Raw genomic sequence first — 20376 nt, forward strand, 5'->3', positions numbered from 1 at the left:
AAGATACTTCCTAGTCAGGTACACTCTTAGGCATTTAATATGGGGTGTTGAGTCCATTTCGTTGAGCAAGGAGTAGCTCTTGTCTAATCCATATTTGGCTTAAGGAACTTTATCTGTGCTCATTTCAATCTCTGGTTTTATGCAGCACCCCAACTCACCTTTCCCCTTAAGCAAGCATAAGTTGGTTTTCTAAATTTGAGACCCTGTTCTGTTTTGTAATTCACTTCCTGTGTAGCCAAGTTTACATTCCGTGTATTAGTGATATCTTATGATGTTTCTTTTTCTGTGTGACTTATTTCAGTTAGAATCATCATACCTGAATCCACTCATTATGGTGCTACGGGTCTGATGACATAGATTTCCTTGCTGAGTGATACTGCATTGTACGTAAGTACCACAACTTCTTTATCCATTTTTCACTTTCTGCGATATTGAACTTGTACCGTAAACCAGGTTCTTGTAAACAGAGCTGTCCCAACTTTTGGGGGGCTGTGTCTTTTTGATTTTAATTTCCCTAAGCTATAGGACCATAAGTGGAAGTGCCCTAGGCTCTGTTGCTTTGTTTTTTAGATGTTTCAGGAAACACCATACACTTCTCCCGAGTGGCTGTTGGCAATTTACATCCCGCCCATCAGCATAACAAGGCTCCCAGTTCTCCATGGCCTGTCCTGCCTTTCTGGATTTTACACTTTTTTCAGATGGCCCTTTTGACCGGGGGGAAGTGAGACTTCATTGTAGTGCAGATTTCCTTTGCAAGCTTGCTTGGTTGGCCAAAAAGGGCGTATGCGTTTTTTCCTGAATATATTCAGGAAAAAACGCATACGCCCTTTTTGGCCAAGTGCATCATTGTGGACGTTCTGCCTCTTTTCCTATGCTTTAAATGCAATTCCAGTCTACCTCCTGAAATCGGTTTCCTGCAATTCTGCCCCGCTTTCAAGTCCTCTTGGCAGCCTTACTTCAGTATATTTTTGGACGATAGCTGTCATTTATAACTCTGCAGGTTTGTGAATTACAGTGCCCCTGAGCTCCTTTCTTCAACTCGCTTTCTCGTGAGCTGGCCGCATCACCGCAGGATTGCTTCAGGCCCTAATCTGGTTCCGGCACGGCACGCTGAGCCTTTGGTTAATTCCTCTTCCTGGTGGGAAATGAGAGTTAAATTTGCCCGTCCAGACACCTCCAGCTAGTCTGTCATTGGTTCTCCCTATTCCTGTTCATCTTCCGCAGAAATTGCAAAGTGGGCCAAACAGGAGGTTAAAGGCACTGACTCTCCAAGTCAGGAGAGTGTTAGTAAAGCGTCTGGAATGTTGCACCCGAGTACCAGGGGACGAAAACTGACACATATTGGAACACGTCTCCCGATCACACGGTTGATCATACTCTGGGTTCCACATGCATGTTTTAGCTGAAGGAAGAATACCTTCAACCTGGAGAGTTGAGACCCGTGGAATGGGTACCATGCAATATGACTTCAAAGGGTCTTCATTTGCTCACCGAACTTCTCCAATCCTATCACTGCTGCATTTATGCCCCTGAACACACGCTTGATTCTTTTTCGGAGACATAGCAATCCATAGGTTTTAAGATACTTCCTAGACAGGTACACTCTTAGGCATTTAATATGGGGTGTTGAGTCCATTTCGTTGAGCAAGGAGTAGCTCTTGTCTATTCCATATTTGGCTTAAGGAACTTTATCTGTGCTCATTTCAATCTCTGGTTTTATGCAGCACCCCAACTCACCTTTCCCCTTAAGCAAGCATAAGTTGGTGTTCTAAATTTGAGACCCTGTTCTGTTTTGGAATTCAGTTCCTGTGTAGCCAAGGTTACATTCCGTGTATTAGTGATATCTTATGATGTTTCTTTTCCTGTGTGACTTATTTCAGTTAGAATCATCATACCTGAATCCACTCATTATGCTGCTACGGGCCTGATGACATAGATTTCATTGCTGAGTGATACTGCATTGTACGTAAGTACCACAACTTCTTTATCCATTTTTCACTTTCTGCGATATTGAACTTGTACCGTAAACCAGGTTCTTGTAAACAGAGCCGTCCCAACCTTTGGGGTGGCTGTGTCTTTTGATTTTAATTTCCCTAAGCTATAGGACCATAAGTGGAAGTGCCCTAGGCTCTGTTGCTTTGTTTTTTAGATGTTTCAGGAAACACCATACACTTCTCCAGAGTGGCTGTTGGCAATTTACATCCCGCCCATCAGCATAACAAGGCTCCCAGTTCTCCATGGCCTGTCCTGCCTTTCTGGATTTTACACTTTTTTCAGATGGCCCTTTTGACCGGGGGGAAGTGAGACTTCACTGTAGTGCAGATTTCCTTTGCAAGCTTGCTTGGTTGGCCAAAAAGGGCGTATGCGTTTTTTCCTGAATATATTCAGGAAAAAACGCATACGCCCTTTTTGGCCAAGTGCATCATTGTGGACGTTCTGCCTCTTTTCCTATACTTTAAATGCAATTCCAGTCTACCTCCTGAAATCGGTTTCCTGCAATTCTGCCCCGCTTTCAAGTCCTCTTGGCAGCCTTACTTCAGTATATTTTTGGACGATAGCTGTCATTTATAACTCTGCAGGTTTGTGAATTACAGTGCCCCTGAGCTCCTTTCTTCAACTCGCTTTCTTGTGAGCTGGCCGCATCACCGCAGGACTGCTTCAGGCCCTAATCTGGTTCCGGCACGGCACGCTGAGCCTTTGGTTAATTCCTCTTCCTGGTGGGAAATGAGAGTTAAATTTGCCCATCCAGACACCTCCAGCTAGTCTGTCATTGGTTCTCCCTATTCCTGTTCATCTTCCGCAGAAATTGCAAACTGGGCCAAACAGGAGGTTAAAGGCACTGACTCTCCAAGTCAGGAGAGTGTTAGTAAAGCGTCTGGAATGTTGCACCCGAGTACCAGGGGACGAAAACTGACACATATTGGAACACGTCTCCCGATCACACAGTTGATCATACTCTGGGTTCCACATGCATGTTTTAGCTGAAGGAAGAATACCTTCAACCTGGAGAGTTGAGACCCGTGGAATGGGTACCATGCAATATGACTTCAAAGGGTCTTCATTTGCTCACCGAACTTCTCCAATCCTATCACTGCTGCGTTTATGCCCCTGAACACACGCTTGATTCTTTTTCGGAGACATAGCAATCCATAGGTTTTAAGATACTTCCTAGTCAGGTACACTCTTAGGCATTTAATATGGGGTGTTGAGTCCATTTCGTTGAGCAAGGAGTAGCTCTTGTCTAATCCATATTTGGCTTAAGGAACTTTATCTGTGCTCATTTCAATCTCTGTTTTTATGCAGCACCCCAACTCACCTTTCCCCTTAAGCAAGCATAAGTTGTGTTTCTAAATTTGAGACCCTGTTCTGTTTTGGAATTCAGTTCCTGTGTAGCCAAGTTTACATTCCGTGTATTAGTGATATCTTATGATGTTTCTTTTTCTGTGTGACTTATTTCAGTTAGAATCATCATACCTGAATCCACTCATTATGCTGCTACGGGCCTGATGACATAGATTTCATTGCTGAGTGATACTGCATTGTACGTAAGTACCACAACTTCTTTATCCATTTTTCACTTTCTGCGATATTGAACTTGTACCGTAAACCAGGTTCTTGTAAACAGAGCCGTCCCAACTTTTGGGGTGGCTGTGTCTTTTTTATTTTAATTTCCCTAAGCTATAGGACCATAAGTGGAAGTGCCCTAGGCTCTGTTGCTTTGTTTTTTAGATGTTTCAGGAAACACCATACACTTCTCCCGAGTGGCTGTTGGCAATTTACATCCCGCCCATCAGCATAACAAGGCTCCCAGTTCTCCATGGCCTGTCCTGCCTTTCTGGATTTTACACTTTTTTCAGATGGCCCTTTTGACCGGGGGGAAGTGAGACTTCACTGTAGTGCAGATTTCCTTTGCAAGCTTGCTTGGTTGGCCAAAACGGGCGTATGCGTTTTTTCCTGAATATATTCAGGAAAAAACGCATACGCCCTTTTTGGCCAAGTGCATCATTGTGGACGTTCTGCCTCTTTTCCTATGCTTTAAATGCAATTCCAGTCTACCTCCTGAAATCGGTTTCCTGCAATTCTGCCCCGCTTTCAAGTCCTCTTGACAGCCTTACTTCAGTATATTTTTGGACGATAGCTGTCATTTATAACTCTGCAGGTTTGTGAATTACAGTGCCCCTGAGCTCCTTTCTTCAACTCGCTTTCTCGTGAGCTGGCCGCATCACCGCAGGATTGCTTCAGGCCCTAATCTGGTTCCGGCACGGCACGCTGAGCCTTTGGTTAATTCCTCTTCCTGGTGGGAAATGAGAGTTAAATTTGCCCGTCCAGACACCTCCAGCTGGTCTGTCATTGGTACTCCCTATTCCTGTTCATCTTCCGCAGAAATTGCAAACTGGGCCAAACAGGAGGTTAAAGGCACTGACTCTCCAAGTCGGGAGAGTGTTAGTAAAGCGTCTGGAATGTTACACCCAAGTACCAGGGGACGAAAACTGACACATATTGGAACACGTCTCCCGATCACACGGTTGATCATACTCTGGGTTCCACATGCATGTTTTAGCTGAAGGAAGAATACCTTCAACCTGGAGAGTTGAGACCCGTGGAATGGGTACCATGCAATATGACTTCAAAGGGTCTTCATTTGCTCACCGAACTTCTCCAATCCTATCACTGCTGCGATTATGCCCCTGCACACACGCTTGATTCTCTTTCGGAGACATACCAATCCATAGGTTTTAAGATACTTTTTAGTCAGGTACATTCTTAGGTGTTTAATATGGGGTGTTTAATCCATTTCGTTGAGCAAGTAGTAGCTCTTGTCTATTCCATATTTGGCTTAAGGAACTTTATCTGTGCTCATTTCAATCTCTGGTTTTATGCAGCACCCCAACTCACCTTTCCCCTTAAGCAAGCATAAGTTGGTTTTCTAAATTTGAGACCCTGTTCTGTTTTGTAATTCAGTTCCTATGTAGCCAAGTTTACATTCCGTGTATTAGTGATATCTTATGATGTTTCTTTTCCTGTGTGACTTATTTCAGTTAGAATCATCACACCTGAATCCACTCATTATGCTGCTACGGGCCTGATGACATAGATTTCATTGCTGAGTGATACTGCATTGTACGTAAGTACCACAACTTCTTTATCCATTTTTCACTTTCTGCGATATTGAACTTGTACCGTAAACCAGGTTCTTGTAAACAGAGCCGTCCCAACCTTTGGGGTGGCTGTGTCTTTTGATTTTAATTTCCCTAAGCTATAGGACCATAAGTGGAAGTGCCCTAGGCTCTGTTGCTTTGTTTTTTAGATGTTTCAGGAAACACCATACACTTCTCCCGAGTGGCTGTTGGCAATTGACATCCCGCCCATCAGCATAACAAGGCTCCCAGTTCTCCATGGCCTGTCCTGCCTTTCTGGATTTTACACTTTTTTCAGATGGCCCTTTTGACCGGGGGGAAGTGAGACTTCACTGTAGTGCAGATTTCCTTTGCAAGCTTGCTTGGTTGGCCAAAAAGGGCGTATGCGTTTTTTCCTGAATATATTCAGGAAAAAAGGCATACGCCCTTTTTGGCCAAGTGCATCATTGTGGACGTTCTGCCTCTTTTCCTATGCTTTAAATGCAATTCCAGTCTACCTCCTGAAATCGGTATCCTGCAATTCTGCCCCGCTTTCAAGTCCTCTTGGCAGCCTTACTTCAGTATATTTTTGGACGATAGCTGTCATTTATAACTCTGCAGGTTTGTGAATTACAGTGCCCCTGAGCTCCTTTCTTCAAGTCGCTTTCTCGTGAGCTGGCCGCAACACCGCAGGATGGCTTCAGGCCCTAATCTGGATCCGGCACGGCACGCTGAGCCTTTGGTTAATTCCTCTTCCTGGTGGGAAATGAGAGTTAAATTTGCCCGTCCAGACACCTCCAGCTAGTCTGTCATTGGTTCTCCCTATTCCTGTTCATCTTCCGCAGAAATTGCAAACTGGGCCAAACAGGAGGTTAAAGGCACTGACTCTCCAGGTCGGGAGAGTGTTAGTAAAGCGTCTGGAATGTTGCACCCGAGTACCAGGGGACGAAAACTGAGACATATTGGAACACGTCTCCCGATCACACGGTTGATCATACTCTGGGTTCCACATGCATGTTTTAGCTGAAGGAAGAATACCTTAAACCTGGAGAGTTGAGACCCGTGGAATGGGTACCATGCAATATGACTTCAAAGGGTCTTCATTTGCTCACCGAACTTCTCCAATCCTATCACGGCTGCGTTTATGCCCCTGAACACACGCTTGATTCTTTTTCGGAGACATAGCAATCCATAGGTTTTAAGATACTTCTTGTCAGGTACACTCTTAGGCATTAAATATGGGGTGTTGAGTCCATTTCGTTGAGCAAGGAGTAGCTCTTGTCTATTCCATATTTGGCTTAAGGAACTTTATCTGTGCTCATTTCAATCTCTGGTTTTATGCAGCACCCCAACTCACCTTTCCCCTTAAGCAAGCATAAGTTGGTTTTCTAAATTTGAGACCCTGTTCTGTTTTGTAATTCAGTTCCTGTGTAGCCAAGGTTACATTCCGTGTATTAGTGATATCTTATGATGTTTCTTTTCCTGTGTGACTTATTTCAGTTAGAATCATCATACCTGAATCCACTCATTATGCTGCTACGGGCCTGATGACATAGATTTCATTGCTGAGTGATACTGCATTGTACGTAAGTACCACAACTTCTTTATCCATTTTTCACTTTCTGCGATATTGAACTTGTACCGTAAACCAGGTTCTTGTAAACAGAGCCGTCCCAACCTTTGGGGTGGCTGTGTCTTTTGATTTTAATTTCCCTAAGCTATAGGACCATAAGTGGAAGTGCCCTAGGCTCTGTTGCTTTGCTTTTTAGATGTTTCAGGAAACACCATACACTTCTCCAGAGTGGCTGTTGGCAATTGACATCCCGCCCATCAGCATAACAAGGCTCCCAGTTCTCCATGGCCTGTCCTGCCTTTCTGGATTTTACACTTTTTTCTGATGGCCCTTTTGACCGGGGGGAAGTGAGACTTCACTGTAGTGCAGATTTCCTTTGCAAGCTTGCTTGGTTGGCCAAAAAGGGCGTATGCGTATTTTCCTGAATATATTCAGGAAAAAACGCATACGCCCTTTTTGGCCAAGTGCATCATTGTGGACGTTCTGCCTCTTTTCCTATGCTTTAAATGCAATTCCAGTCTACCTCCTGAAATCGGTTTCCTGCAATTCTGCCCCGCTTTCAAGTCCTCTTGGCAGCCTTACTTCAGTATATTTTTGGACGATAGCTGTCATTTATAACTCTGCAGGTTTGTGAATTACAGTGCCCCTGAGCTCCTTTCTTCAACTCTCTTTCTCGTGAGCTGGCCGCATCACCACAGGATTGCTTCAGGCCCTAATCTGGTTCCGGCACGGCACGCTGAGCCTTTGGTTAATTCCTCTTCCTGGTGGGAAATGAGAGTTAAATTTGCCCGTCCAGACACCTCCAGCTAGTCTCTCATTGGTTCTCCCTATTCCTGTTCATCTTCCGCAGAAATTGCAAAGTGGGCCAAACAGGAGGTTAAAGGCACTGACTCTCCAAGTCGGGAGAGTGTTAGTAAAGCGTCTGGAATGTTGCACCCGAGTACCAGGGGACGAAAACTGACACATATTGGAACACGTCTCCCGATCACACGGTTGATCATACTCTGGGTTCCACATGCATGTTTTAGCTGAAGGAAGAATACCTTAAACCTGGAGAGTTGAGACCCGTGGAATGGGTATCATGCAATATGATTTCAAAGGGTCTTCATTTGCTCACCAAACCTCTCCAGTCCTATCACTGCTGCGTTTATGCCCCTGTACACACGCTTGATTCTCTTTCGGAGACATAGCAATCCATAGGTTTTAAGATACTTCCTAGTCAGGTACATTCTTAGGTGTTTAATATGGGGTGTTGAATCCATTTCGTTGAGCAAGGAGTAGCTCTTGTCTATTCCATATTTGGCTTAAGAAACTTTATCTGTGCTCATTTCAATCTCTGGTTTTATGCAGCACCCCAACTCACCTTTCCCCTTAAGCAAGCATAAGTTGGTTTTCTAAATTTGAGACCCTGTTCTGTTTTGTAATTCACTTCCTATGTAGCCAAGTTTACATTCCGTGTATTAGTGATATCTTATGATGTTTCTTTTCCTGTGTGACTTATTTCAGTTAGAATCATCATACCTGAATCCACTCATTATGCTGCTACGGGCCTGATGACATAGATTTCATTGCTGAGTGATACTGCATTGTACGTAAGTACCACAACTTCTTTATCCATTTTTCACTTTCTGCGATATTGAACTTGTACCGTAAACCAGGTTCTTGTAAACAGAGCCGTCCCAACCTTTGGGGTGGCTGTGTCTTTTGATTTTAATTTCCCTAAGCTATAGGACCATAAGTGGAAGTGCCCTAGGCTCTGTTGCTTTGTTTTTTAGATGTTTCAGGAAACACCATACACTTCTCCCGAGTGGCTGTTGGCAATTTACATCCCGCCCATCAGCATAACAAGGCTCCCAGTTCTCCATGGCCTGTCCTGCCTTTCTGGATTTTACACTTTTTTCAGATGGCCCTTTTGACCGGGGGGAAGTGAGACTTCACTGTAGTGCAGATTTCCTTTGCAAGCTTGCTTGGTTGGCCAAAAAGGGCGTATGCGTTTTTTCCTGAATATATTCAGGAAAAAACGCATACGCCCTTTTTGGCCAAGTGCATCATTGTGGACGTTCTGCCTCTTTTCCTATGCTTTCAATGCAATTCCAGTCTACCTCCTGAAATCGGTTTCCTGCAATTCTGCCCCGCTTTCAAGTCCTCTTGGCAGCCTTACTTCAGTATATTTTTGGACGATAGCTGTCATTTATAACTCTGCAGGTTTGTGAATTACAGTGCCCCTGAGCTCCTTTCTTCAACTCGCTTTCTCGTGAGCTGGCCGCATCACCGCAGGATTGCTTCAGGCCCTAAACTGGTTCCGGCACGGCACGCTGAGCCTGTGGTTAATTCCTCTTCCTGGTGGGAAATGAGAGTTAAATTTGACCATCCAGACACCTCCAGCTAGTCTGTCATTGGTTCTCCCTATTCCTGTTCATCTTCCGCAGAAATTGCAAACTGGGCCAAACAGGAGGTTAAAGGCACTGACTCTCCAAGTCGGGAGAGTGTTAGTAAAGCGTCTGGAATGTTGCACCCGAGTACCAGGGGACGAAAACTGACACATATTGGAACACGTCTCCCGATCACACGGTTGATCATACTCTGGGTTCCACATGCATGTTTTAGCTGAAGGAAGAATACCTTCAACCTGGAGAGTTGAGACCCGTGGAATGGGTACCATGCAATATGATTTCAAAGGGTCTTCATTTGCTCACCGTACTTCTCCAATCCTATCACTGCTGCGATTATGCCCCTGCACACACGCTTGATTCTCTTTCGGAGACATAGCAATCCATAGGTTTTAAGATACTTCCTAGTCAGGTACATTCTTAGGTGTTTAATATGGGGTGTTGAATCCATTTCGTTGAGCAAGGAGTAGCTCTTGTCTATTCCATATTTGGCTTAAGGAACTTTATCTGTGCTCATTTCAATCTCTGGTTTTATGCAGCACCCCAACTCACCTTTCCCCTTAAGCAAGCATAAGTTGGTTTTCTAAATTTGAGACCCTGTTCTGTTTTGTAATTCACTTCCTATGTAGCCAAGTTTACATTCCGTGTATTAGTGATATCTTATGATGTTTCTTTTCCTGTGTGACTTATTTCAGTTAGAATCATCATACCTGAATCCACTCATTATGCTGCTACGGGCCTGATGACATAGATTTCATTGCTGAGTGATACTGCATTGTACGTAAGTACCACAACTTCTTTATCCATTTTTCACTTTCTGCGATATTGAACTTGTACCGTAAACCAGGTTCTTGTAAACAGAGCCGTCCCAACCTTTGGGGTGGCTGTGTCTTTTGATTTTAATTTCCCTAAGCTGTAGGACCATAAGTGGAAGTGCCCTAGGCTCTGTTGCTTTGTTTTTTAGATGTTTCAGGAAACACCATACACTTCTCCAGAGTGGCTGTTGGCAATTTACATCCCGCCCATCAGCATAACAAGGCTCCCAGTTCTCCATGGCCTGTCCTGCCTTTCTGGATTTTACACTTTTTTCAGATGGCCCTTTTGACCGGGGCGAAGTGAGACTTCACTGTAGTGCAGATTTCCTTTGCAAGCTTGCTTGGTTGGCCAAAAAGGGCGTATGCGTTTTTTCCTGAATATATTCAGGAAAAAACGCATACGCCCTTTTTTGCCAAGTGCATCATTGTGGACGGTCTGCCTCTTTTCCTATGCTTTAAATGCAATTCCAGTCTACCTCCTGAAATCGGTTTCCTGCAATTCTGCCCCGCTTTCAAGTCCTCTTGGCAGCCTTACTTCAGTATATTTTTGGACGATAGCTGTCATTTATAACTCTGCAGGTTTGTGAATTACAGTGCCCCTGAGCTCCTTTCTTCAACTCGCTTTCTCGTGAGCTGGCCGCATCACCGCAGGATTGCTTCAGGCCCTAATCTGGTTCCGGCACGGCACGCTGAGCCTTTGGTTAATTCCTCTTCCTGGTGGGAAATGAGAGTTAAATTTGCCCATCCAGACACCTCCAGCTAGTCTGTCATTGGTTCTCCCTATTCCTGTTCATCTTCCGCAGAAATTGCAAACTGGGCCAAACAGGAGGTTAAAGGCACTGACTCTCCAAGTCGGGAGAGTGTTAGTAAAGCGTCTGGAATGTTGCACCCGAGTACCAGGGGACGAAAACTGACACATATTGGAACACGTCTCCCGATCACACGGTTGATCATACTCTGGGTTCCACATGCATGTTTTAGCTGAAGGAAGAATACCTTCAACCTGGAGAGTTGAGACCCGTGGAATGGGTACCATGCAATATGACTTCAAAGGGTCTTCATTTGCTCACCGAACTTCTCCAATCCTATCACTGCTGCGTTTATGCCCCTGAACACACGCTTGATTCTTTTTCGGAGACATAGCAATCCATAGGTTTTAAGATACTTCCTAGTCAGGTACACTCTTAGGCATTTAATATGGGGTGTTGAGTCCATTTCGTTGAGCAAGGAGTAGCTCTTGTCTAATCCATATTTGGCTTAAGGAACTTTATCTGTGCTCATTTCAATCTCTGGTTTTATGCAGCACCCCAACTCACCTTTCCCCTTAAGCAAGCATAAGTTGGGTTTCTAAATTTGAGACCCTGTTCTGTTTTGGAATTCAGTTCCTGTGTAGCCAAGTTTACATTCCGTGTATTAGTGATATCTTATGATGTTTCTTTTCCTGTGTGACTTATTTCAGTTAGAATCATCATACCTGAATCCACTCATTATGCTGCTACGGGCCTGATGACATAGATTTCATTGCTGAGTGATACTGCATTGTACGTAAGTACCACAACTTCTTTATCCATTTTTCACTTTCTGTGATATTGAACTTGTACCGTAAACCAGGTTCTTGTAAACAGAGCCGTCCCAACTTTGGGGTGGCTGTGTCTTTTTGATTTTAATTTCCCTAAGCTATAGGACCATAAGTGGAAGTGCCCTAGGCTCTGTTGCTTTGTTTTTTAGATGTTTCAGGAAACACCATACACTTCTCCCGAGTGGCTGTTGGCAATTTACATCCCGCCCATCAGCATAACAAGGCTCCCAGTTCTCCATGGCCTGTCCTGCCTTTCTGGATTTTACACTTTTTTCAGATGGCCCTTTTGACCGGGGGGAAGTGAGACTTCACTGTAGTGCAGATTTCCTTTGCAAGCTTGCTTGGTTGGCCAAAAAGGGCGTATGCGTTTTTTCCTGAATATATTCAGGAAAAAACGCATACGCCCTTTTTGGCCAAGTGCATCATTGTGGACGTTCTGCCTCTTTTCCTATGCTTTCAATGCAATTCCAGTCTACCTCCTGAAATCGGTTTCCTGCAATTCTGCCCCGTTTTCAAGTCCTCTTGGCAGCCTTACTTCAGTATATTTTTGGACGATAGCTGTCATTTATAACTCTGCAGGTTTGTGAATTACAGTGCCCCTGAGCTCCTTTCTTCAACTCGCTTTCTCGTGAGCTGGCCGCATCACCGCAGGATTGCTTCAGGCCCTAATCTGGTTCCGGCACGGCACGCTGAGCCTTTGGTTAATTCCTCTTCCTGGTGGGAAATGAGAGTTAAATTTGCCCGTCCAGACACCTCCAGCTAGTCTGTCATTGGTTCTCCCTATTCCTGTTCATCTTCCGCAGAAATTGCAAACTGGGCCAAACAGGAGGTTAAAGGCACTGACTCTCCAAGTCGGGAGAGTGTTAGTAAAGCGTCTGGAATGTTGCACCCGAGTACCAGGGGACGAAAACTGACACATATTGGAACACGTCTCCCGATCACACGGTTGATCATACTCTGGGTTCCACATGCATGTTTTAGCTGAAGGAAGAATACCTTCAACCTGGAGAGTTGAGACCCGTGGAATGGGTACCATGCAATATGACTTCAAAGGGTCTTCATTTGCTCACCGAACTTCTCCAATCCTATCACTGCTGCGTTTATGCCCCTGAACACACGCTTGATTCTTTTTCGGAGACATAGCAATCCATAGGTTTTAAGATACTTCCTAGTCAGGTACACTCTTAGGCATTTAATATGGGGTGTTGAGTCCATTTCGTTGAGCAAGGAGTAGCTCTTGTCTAATCCATATTTGGCTTAAGGAACTTTATCTGTGCTCATTTCAATCTCTGGTTTTATGCAGCACCCCAACTCACCTTTCCCCTTAAGCAAGCATAAGTTGGGTTTCTAAATTTGAGACCCTGTTCTGTTTTGGAATTCAGTTCCTGTGTAGCCAAGTTTACATTCCGTGTATTAGTGATATCTTATGATGTTTCTTTTCCTGTGTGACTTATTTCAGTTAGAATCATCATACCTGAATCCACTCATTATGCTGCTACGGGCCTGATGACATAGATTTCATTGCTGAGTGATACTGCATTGTACGTAAGTACCACAACTTCTTTATCCATTTTTCACTTTCTGTGATATTGAACTTGTACTGTAAACCAGGTTCTTGTAAACAGAGCCGTCCCAACTTTTGGGGTGGCTGTGTCTTTTTGATTTTAATTTCCCTAAGCTATAGGACCATAAGTGGAAGTGCCCTAGGCTCTGTTGCTTTGTTTTTTAGATGTTTCAGGAAACACCATACACTTCTCCCGAGTGGCTGTTGGCAATTTACATCCCGCCCATCAGCATAACAAGGCTCCCAGTTCTCCATGGCCTGTCCTGCCTTTCTGGATTTTACACTTTTTTCAGATGGCCCTTTTGACCGGGGGGAAGTGAGACTTCACTGTAGTGCAGATTTCCTTTGCAAGCTTGCTTGGTTGGCCAAAAAGGGCGTATGCGTTTTTTCCTGAATATATTCAGGAAAAAACGCATACGCCCTTTTTGGCCAAGTGCATCATTGTGGACGTTCTGCCTCTTTTCCTATGCTTTAAATGCAATTCCAGTCTACCTCCTGAAATCGGTTTCCTGCAATTCTGCCCCGCTTTCAAGTCCTCTTGGCAGCCTTACTTCAGTATATTTTTGGACGATAGCTGTCATTTATAACTCTGCAGGTTTGTGAATTACAGTGCCCCTGAGCTCCTTTCTTCAACTCGCTTTCTCGTGAGCTGGCCGCATCACCGCAGGATTGCTTCAGGCCCTAATCTGGTTCCGGCACGGCACGCTGAGCCTTTGTTTAATTCCTCTTCCTGGTGGGAAATGAGAGTTAAATTTGCCCGTCCAGACACCTCCAGCTGGTCTGTCATTGGTTCTCCCTATTCCTGTTCATCTTCCGCAGAAATTGCAAACTGGGCCAAACAGGAGGTTAAAGGCACTGACTCTCCAAGTCGGGAGAGTGTTAGTAAAGCGTCTGGAATGTTGCACCCGAGTACCAGGGGACGAAAACTGACACATATTGGAACACGTCTCCCGATCACATGGTTGATCATACTCTGGGTTCCACATGCATGTTTTAGCTGAAGGAAGAATACCTTCAACCTGGAGAGTTGAGACCCGTGGAATGGGTACCATGCAATATGATTTCAAAGGGTCTTCATTTGCTCACCGTACTTCTCCAATCCTATCACTGCTGCGATTATGCCCCTGCACACACGCTTGATTCTCTTTCGGAGACATAGCAATCCATAGGTTTTAAGATACTTCCTAGTCAGGTACATTCTTAGGTGTTTAATATGGGGTGTTGAATCCATTTCGTTGAGCAAGGAGTAGCTCTTGTCTATTCCATATTTGGCTTAAGGAACTTTATCTGTGCTCATTTCAATCTCTGGTTTTATGCAGCACCCCAACTCACCTTTCCCCTTAAGCAAGCATAAGTTGGTTTTCTAAATTTGAGACCCTGTTCTGTTTTGTAATTCACTTCCTATGTAGCCAAGTTTACATTCCGTGTATTAGTGATATCTTATGATGTTTCTTTTCCTGTGTGACTTATTTCAGTTAGAATCATCATACCTGAATCCACTCATTATGCTGCTACGGGCCTGATGACATAGATTTCATTGCTGAGTGATACTGCATTGTACGTAAGTACCACAACTTCTTTATCCATTTTTCACTTTCTGCGATATTGAACTTGTACCGTAAACCAGGTTCTTGTAAACAGAGCCGTCCCAACCTTTGGGGTGGCTGTGTCTTTTGATTTTAATTTCCCTAAGCTATAGGACCATAAGTGGAAGTGCCCTAGGCTCTGTTGCTTTGTTTTTTAGATGTTTCAGGAAACACCATACACTTCTCCCGAGTGGCTGTTGGCAATTGACATCCCGCCCATCAGCATAACAAGGCTCCCAGTTCTCCATGGCCTGTCCTGCCTTTCTGGAGTTTACACTTTTTTCAGATGGCCCTTTTGACCGGGGGGAAGTGAGACTTCACTGTAGTGCAGATTTCCTTTGCAAGCTTGCTTGGTTGGCCAAAAAGGGCGTATGCGTTTTTTCCTGAATATATTCAGGAAAAAACGCATACGCCCTTTTTGGCCAAGTGCATCATTGTGGACGTTCTGCCTCTTTTCCTATGCTTTCAATGCAATTCCAGTCTACCTCCTGAAATCGGTTTCCTGCAATTCTGCCCCGCTTTCAAGTCCTCTTGGCAGCCTTACTTCAGTATATTTTTGGACGATAGCTGTCATTTATAACTCTGCAGGTTTGTGAATTACAGTGCCCCTGAGCTCCTTTCTTCAACTCGCTTTCTCGTGAGCTGGCCGCATCACCGCAGGATTGCTTCAGGCCCTAAACTGGTTCCGGCACGGCACGCTGAGCCTGTGGTTAATTCCTCTTCCTGGTGGGAAATGAGAGTTAAATTTGACCATCCAGACACCTCCAGCTAGTCTGTCATTGGTTCTCCCTATTCCTGTTCATCTTCCGCAGAAATTGCAAACTGGGCCAAACAGGAGGTTAAAGGCACTGACTCTCCAAGTCGGGAGAGTGTTAGTAAAGCGTCTGGAATGTTGCACCCGAGTACCAGGGGACGAAAACTGACACATATTGGAACACGTCTCCCGATCACACGGTTGATCATACTCTGGGTTCCACATGCATGTTTTAGCTGAAGGAAGAATACCTTCAACCTGGAGAGTTGAGACCCGTGGAATGGGTACCATGCAATATGATTTCAAAGGGTCTTCATTTGCTCACCGTACTTCTCCAATCCTATCACTGCTGCGATTATGCCCCTGCACACACGCTTGATTCTCTTTCGGAGACATAGCAATCCATAGGTTTTAAGATACTTCCTAGTCAGGTACATTCTTAGGTGTTTAATATGGGGTGTTGAATCCATTTCGTTGAGCAAGGAGTAGCTCTTGTCTATTCCATATTTGGCTTAAGGAACTTTATCTGTGCTCATTTCAATCTCTGGTTTTATGCAGCACCCCAACTCACCTTTCCCCTTAAGCAAGCATAAGTTGGTTTTCTAAATTTGAGACCCTGTTCTGTTTTGTAATTCACTTCCTATGTAGCCAAGTTTACATTCCGTGTATTAGTGATATCTTATGATGTTTCTTTTCCTGTGTGACTTATTTCAGTTAGAATCATCATACCTGAATCCACTCATTATGCTGCTACGGGCCTGATGACATAGATTTCATTGCTGAGTGATACTGCATTGTACGTAAGTACCACAACTTCTTTATCCATTTTTCACTTTCTGCGATATTGAACTTGTACCGTAAACCAGGTTCTTGTAAACAGAGCCGTCCCAACCTTTGGGGTGGCTGTGTCTTTTGATTTTAATTTCCCTAAGCTATAGGACCATAAGTGGAAGTGCCCTAGGCTCTGTTGCTTTGTTTTTTAGATGTTTCAGGAAACACCATACACTTCTCCCGAGTGGCTGTTGGCAATTTACATCCCGCCCATCAGCATAACAAGGCTCCCAGTTCTCCATGGCCTGTCCTGCCTTTCTGGATTTTACACTTTTTTCAGATGGCCCTTTTGACCGGGGGGAAGTGAGACTTCACTGTAGTGCAGATTTCCTTTGCAAGCTTGCTTGGTTGGCCAAAAAGGGCGTATGCGTTTTTTCCTGAATATATTCAGGAAAAAACGCATACGCCCTTTTTTGCCAAGTGCATCATTGTGGACGGTCTGCCTCTTTTCCTATGCTTTAAATGCAATTCCAGTCTACCTCCTGAAATCGGTTTCCTGCAATTCTGCCCCGCTTTCAAGTCCTCTTGGCAGCCTTACTTCAGTATATTTTTGGACGATAGCTGTCATTTATAACTCTGCAGGTTTGTGAATTACAGTGCCCCTGAGCTCCTTTCTTCAACTCGCTTTCTCGTGAGCTGGCCGCATCACCGCAGGATTGCTTCAGGCCCTAATCTGGTTCCGGCACGGCACGCTGAGCCTTTGGTTAATTCCTCTTCCTGGTGGGAAATGAGAGTTAAATTTGCCCATCCAGACACCTCCAGCTAGTCTGTCATTGGTTCTCCCTATTCCTGTTCATCTTCCGCAGAAATTGCAAACTGGGCCAAACAGGAGGTTAAAGGCACTGACTCTCCAAGTCGGGAGAGTGTTAGTAAAGCGTCTGGAATGTTGCACCCGAGTACCAGGGGACGAAAACTGACACATATTGGAACACGTCTCCCGATCACACGGTTGATCATACTCTGGGTTCCACATGCATGTTTTAGCTGAAGGAAGAATACCTTCAACCTGGAGAGTTGAGACCCGTGGAATGGGTACCATGCAATATGACTTCAAAGGGTCTTCATTTGCTCACCGAACTTCTCCAATCCTATCACTGCTGCGTTTATGCCCCTGAACACACGCTTGATTCTTTTTCGGAGACATAGCAATCCATAGGTTTTAAGATACTTCCTAGTCAGGTACACTCTTAGGCATTTAATATGGGGTGTTGAGTCCATTTCGTTGAGCAAGGAGTAGCTCTTGTCTAATCCATATTTGGCTTAAGGAACTTTATCTGTGCTCATTTCAATCTCTGGTTTTATGCAGCACCCCAACTCACCTTTCCCCTTAAGCAAGCATAAGTTGGGTTTCTAAATTTGAGACCCTGTTCTGTTTTGGAATTCAGTTCCTGTGTAGCCAAGTTTACATTCCGTGTATTAGTGATATCTTATGATGTTTCTTTTCCTGTGTGACTTATTTCAGTTAGAATCATCATACCTGAATCCACTCATTATGCTGCTACGGGCCTGATGACATAGATTTCATTGCTGAGTGATACTGCATTGTACGTAAGTACCACAACTTCTTTATCCATTTTTCACTTTCTGTGATATTGAACTTGTACCGTAAACCAGGTTCTTGTAAACAGAGCCGTCCCAACTTTGGGGTGGCTGTGTCTTTTTGATTTTAATTTCCCTAAGCTATAGGACCATAAGTGGAAGTGCCCTAGGCTCTGTTGCTTTGTTTTTTAGATGTTTCAGGAAACACCATACACTTCTCCCGAGTGGCTGTTGGCAATTTACATCCCGCCCATCAGCATAACAAGGCTCCCAGTTCTCCATGGCCTGTCCTGCCTTTCTGGATTTTACACTTTTTTCAGATGGCCCTTTTGACCGGGGGGAAGTGAGACTTCACTGTAGTGCAGATTTCCTTTGCAAGCTTGCTTGGTTGGCCAAAAAGGGCGTATGCGTTTTTTCCTGAATATATTCAGGAAAAAACGCATACGCCCTTTTTGGCCAAGTGCATCATTGTGGACGTTCTGCCTCTTTTCCTATGCTTTCAATGCAATTCCAGTCTACCTCCTGAAATCGGTTTCCTGCAATTCTGCCCCGCTTTCAAGTCCTCTTGGCAGCCTTACTTCAGTATATTTTTGGACGATAGCTGTCATTTATAACTCTGCAGGTTTGTGAATTACAGTGCCCCTGAGCTCCTTTCTTCAACTCGCTTTCTCGTGAGCTGGCCGCATCACCGCAGGATTGCTTCAGGCCCTAATCTGGTTCCGGCACGGCACGCTGAGCCTTTGGTTAATTCCTCTTCCTGGTGGGAAATGAGAGTTAAATTTGCCCATCCAGACACCTCCAGCTAGTCTGTCATTGGTTCTCCCTATTCCTGTTCATCTTCCGCAGAAATTGCAAACTGGGCCAAACAGGAGGTTAAAGGCACTGACTCTCCAAGTCGGGAGAGTGTTAGTAAAGCGTCTGGAATGTTGCACCCGAGTACCAGGGGACGAAAACTGACACATATTGGAACACGTCTCCCGATCACACGGTTGATCATACTCTGGGTTCCACATGCATGTTTTAGCTGAAGGAAGAATACCTTCAACCTGGAGAGTTGAGACCCGTGGAATGGGTACCATGCAATATGACTTCAAAGGGTCTTCATTTGCTCACCGAACTTCTCCAATCCTATCACTGCTGCGTTTATGCCCCTGAACACACGCTTGATTCTTTTTCGGAGACATAGCAATCCATAGGTTTTAAGATACTTCCTAGTCAGGTACACTCTTAGGCATTTAATATGGGGTGTTGAGTCCATTTCGTTGAGCAAGGAGTAGCTCTTGTCTAATCCATATTTGGCTTAAGGAACTTTATCTGTGCTCATTTCAATCTCTGGTTTTATGCAGCACCCCAACTCACCTTTCCCCTTAAGCAAGCATAAGTTGGGTTTCTAAATTTGAGACCCTGTTCTGTTTTGGAATTCAGTTCCTGTGTAGCCAAGTTTACATTCCGTGTATTAGTGATATCTTATGATGTTTCTTTTCCTGTGTGACTTATTTCAGTTAGAATCATCATACCTGAATCCACTCATTATGCTGCTACGGGCCTGATGACATAGATTTCATTGCTGAGTGATACTGCATTGTACGTAAGTACCACAACTTCTTTATCCATTTTTCACTTTCTGTGATATTGAACTTGTACCGTAAACCAGGTTCTTGTAAACAGAGCCGTCCCAACTTTTGGGGTGGCTGTGTCTTTTTGATTTTAATTTCCCTAAGCTATAGGACCATAAGTGGAAGTGCCCTAGGCTCTGTTGCTTTGTTTTTTAGATGTTTCAGGAAACACCATACACTTCTCCCGAGTGGCTGTTGGCAATTTACATCCCGCCCATCAGCATAACAAGGCTCCCAGTTCTCCATGGCCTGTCCTGCCTTTCTGGATTTTACACTTTTTTCAGATGGCCCTTTTGACCGGGGGGAAGTGAGACTTCACTGTAGTGCAGATTTCCTTTGCAAGCTTGCTTGGTTGGCCAAAAAGGGCGTATGCGTTTTTTCCTGAATATATTCAGGAAAAAACGCATACGCCCTTTTTGGCCAAGTGCATCATTGTGGACGTTCTGCCTCTTTTCCTATGCTTTAAATGCAATTCCAGTCTACCTCCTGAAATCGGTTTCCTGCAATTCTGCCCCGCTTTCAAGTCCTCTTGGCAGCCTTACTTCAGTATATTTTTGGACGATAGCTGTCATTTATAACTCTGCAGGTTTGTGAATTACAGTGCCCCTGAGCTCCTTTCTTCAACTCGCTTTCTCGTGAGCTGGCCGCATCACCGCAGGATTGCTTCAGGCCCTAATCTGGTTCCGGCACGGCACGCTGAGCCTTTGTTTAATTCCTCTTCCTGGTGGGAAATGAGAGTTAAATTTGCCCGTCCAGACACCTCCAGCTGGTCTGTCATTGGTTCTCCCTATTCCTGTTCATCTTCCGCAGAAATTGCAAACTGGGCCAAACAGGAGGTTAAAGGCACTGACTCTCCAAGTCGGGAGAGTGTTAGTAAAGCGTCTGGAATGTTGCACCCGAGTACCAGGGGACGAAAACTGACACATATTGGAACACGTCTCCCGATCACATGGTTGATCATACTCTGGGTTCCACATGCATGTTTTAGCTGAAGGAAGAATACCTTCAACCT

The sequence above is a fragment of the Lagenorhynchus albirostris genome, chromosome 4 (genome assembly GCF_949774975.1).
Source record: "Lagenorhynchus albirostris chromosome 4, mLagAlb1.1, whole genome shotgun sequence".
NCBI lineage: Eukaryota > Metazoa > Chordata > Mammalia > Artiodactyla > Delphinidae > Lagenorhynchus > Lagenorhynchus albirostris.